Source organism: Triticum aestivum, chromosome 5D, assembly GCF_018294505.1.
Source record: "Triticum aestivum cultivar Chinese Spring chromosome 5D, IWGSC CS RefSeq v2.1, whole genome shotgun sequence".
Taxonomy (NCBI): domain Eukaryota; kingdom Viridiplantae; phylum Streptophyta; class Magnoliopsida; order Poales; family Poaceae; genus Triticum; species Triticum aestivum.
In genome coordinates, this window is record NC_057808.1 from 456,147,404 (window position 1) to 456,150,435 (window position 3,032).

Below are 3,032 nucleotides of genomic sequence, written 5' to 3' on the forward strand. Positions count from 1 at the left end.
CTATGTTTATACTTTTGCCTGAAAGTATTATGATGCCTCCTGTGCGGCCGTTTATGTATGTATATAACCTGAAAGTTTGCAGTCGTCGGCTTCAGCCCCCACGCATATAATGCGGGGTGTTCGGAAAAGCGTGTGTTCACACTTGATCCAACGTCTTGGTCCATTAAGGAGGTGATAGCGCGGCGAACAAGGCAGTCAGACTATATTGCTTTAACACTTTCACTTAGCCATAGGAGTTTGACAGTGGGGCTACTATATAGCCCCTGGTACTTCCGCGCTCGTCTGAGTACGGGGCGCGTACATACATGACCTGGGAAACCGGCCCTTCGTTAATGCGGAGGAATCGCGAAGATTCCACTGAGTCATCGAGTGGTTGACCAGTCTCGCGCTTTATCATGACAGTCAGTTTTCGGCTTTCTCTACTGAGGTGCTCCTCCGGATGAACCAGGGCACAATCGCAGTAGTTCTCTCGGTGCTACCTTAGCTGATATAACGGAACGTAAGGTACCAAAACACGGGAGCCGGGCAAACCCAACTATTGACCAAAGACATGATTCGGAGCTGATGCATATAAGGCCAAACTCGCGACGCCGAACACTCCCTAAGGTATTCGGACTTTACCAAATATACCGGCGGAGTAACGCCCTGAATAATGAATCCTGAATTTCCAGGTACGTGCATTAATCTGACGTGGCGAAATGCCTATAACGCCAGGATCCCTCTCGGTTGTGTTGAGTATCCGAGGGGGTGTAAAGCAACAAGAGACAGTAAGAAAGGTTTACACAGGGTCTTAATCTAAAAAGAAACCTTTGAGTGGGGCCCTGCTGCACGTCTGTGCCTGTGTCTCCGTTGTGCCGTATCCTGGAAGGGTGTAGCACGATTATCATCTGTAAAAGAGAATAACTTAGGTGAAAGTCTTCGTGCGAAAAATTGATTATTCTTAATAGACCATTAAAATTCAATCTCAATAAGGTCAAGCCGAACTGTAGTTCTTTTTACATGCGGGAAGCCCCTAGCACCACATGTGGGGGTATATCCATATATCCAGTCTCTGGTTTATCTGAGCTATTACAGCCAGTGGTGCGCCGGACTCGTCTAGCCGTGTCCGCGGTCTTGACGACCGATCATTTATTCTGGTTGGAGAGGCCGTTCAGTGTTCGGCTGCTAAAGCCGCCGCACGCTCTTCCGCACGTAAGGAACGCTCAGTGTTTCCACTAACTATGATGACGCCACGTGGACCGGGCATCTTAAGCTTAAGATAAGCATAATGCGGTACTACATTAAAACGAGCGAAGGGTGCTCTTCCGAGTAGTGCTTGATAGCCGCTTCGGAATGGAGCGATGTCAAAGGTTAACTTTTCACTTCAAAAGTTGCCGGGAGAACTGAATACAACCTCTAATAGTAGAGAGCCCGTACAACGGGCCTCTGGGCCTGGTATTACTCCTTTAAAAGGTAGTATTGCTTTGGCTGATTCTTATCGGGTCTATCCCCATTTTGCGGACTGTGTCCTGATATATCATATTAAGACTACTGCCGCCGTCCATAAGGACTCGGGTGAGATGGTGTCCGTCAATTATTGTGTAGTACCAAGGCAGCCGATCCTCCGTGCCGGATACTAGTCGGGTGATCCCTGCGATCAAAAGTGATCGGGCAGGCTGACCAAGGGTTGAACTTGGGGGTGACGGGCTCCACGTTGCATACGTCTCGGAGTGCGCATGTGCTCCTTCTCTTCGTTACGTGAATCATGTTCACTGTTTTGACTTCTGGTGGGAATTTTTTCTGTCCCCTAGTGTTTTGCTGGCGAGGCTCATCCTCGTCTGCACTTGGTGTCTCCCTCCCCTCGTGTTCGGCGTTTAGCTTGCCGGCCTGCTTGAAGACCCAGCATTCTCTGTTGGTGTGATTTGTAGGTTTGTCGGGGGTGCCATGAATCTGACATAATCTGTCTAGAATCTTGTTTAGGCTGGACGGTCCATCTCTGCTGCCCTTGAATGGCTTTTTCTGTTGACCGGAGCGTGAGCCCCTGAATCCAGCCTTCAGCGCCGTGTTATCTGGGCTGTCTTCATTGTGTCGACGCTTGCTTTTGTTGCGTCGTGGTTTTCCGTTGCCATCCCTGACTTTGGATGTGCCTGGGTCATTGGTGCCGCTACGGGCCAGCCAACTATCCTCGCCCAGGCAAAAGCAGGTCATAAGGCTTGTTAGGGCTGCCATTGTCCTCGGTTTTTCCTGGCCGAGGTGTCTGGCGAGCCATTCGTCCCGGACACTGTGTTTGAAAGCCGCTAAGGCTTCGGCGTCCGGGCAGTCGATGATTTGATTCTTCTTAGTGAGGAATCTGTTCCAAAGCTTTCGGGCCGACTCTCCGAGCTGTTGAATTATATGACTTAAATCGTCTGCATCCGAAGGTCGGACATAGGTCCCTTGAAAATTAGCCCTAAAAGCATCCTCAAGCTCTTCCCAACTTCCAATGGAGTTTTCGGGGAGGCTCTTCAGCCAATGCCGAGCTGGTCCTTTCAACTTGAGGGGCAAGTATTTGATGGCGTGGAGATCATCTCCGCGAGCCATATGGATATGAAGGATAAAGTCCTCAATCCAGACCCCAGGTTCTGTCGTTCCGTCGTATGCCTCTATTTTCACAGGTTTGAATCCCTCTGGAAATTCGTGATCCAGCACCTCATCGGTGAAACATAGGGGGTGCGCGGCACCCCTGTTTTGGATGTGTCATGGCGTTCTGACGGTTGTAGTGTTCGGTTTTGATTCTGCGCCGGAGCGCATTTCCTAGATCCGTAGATGGACCTGGTCATACCGGCTTTTTGATCCAAGTCCTCACGTGAATCGTGTGCTGACTTATGTGCGACGTCGTTAGCCGCCCTATCGCGGCCACGGGGTGGTCGATCCGGCTGATCGGCCGTTTTATTTTTTGGCTGTATAGGCTCTAAAGCCTCGTCATCGAATTCAGGTAGCAGCTTGCGCTTTGGATAGCTCTTTGTGTGGCGACTGCCACCGTACTTTTCTTCAGTGTCGAGCACTTTGTTCCA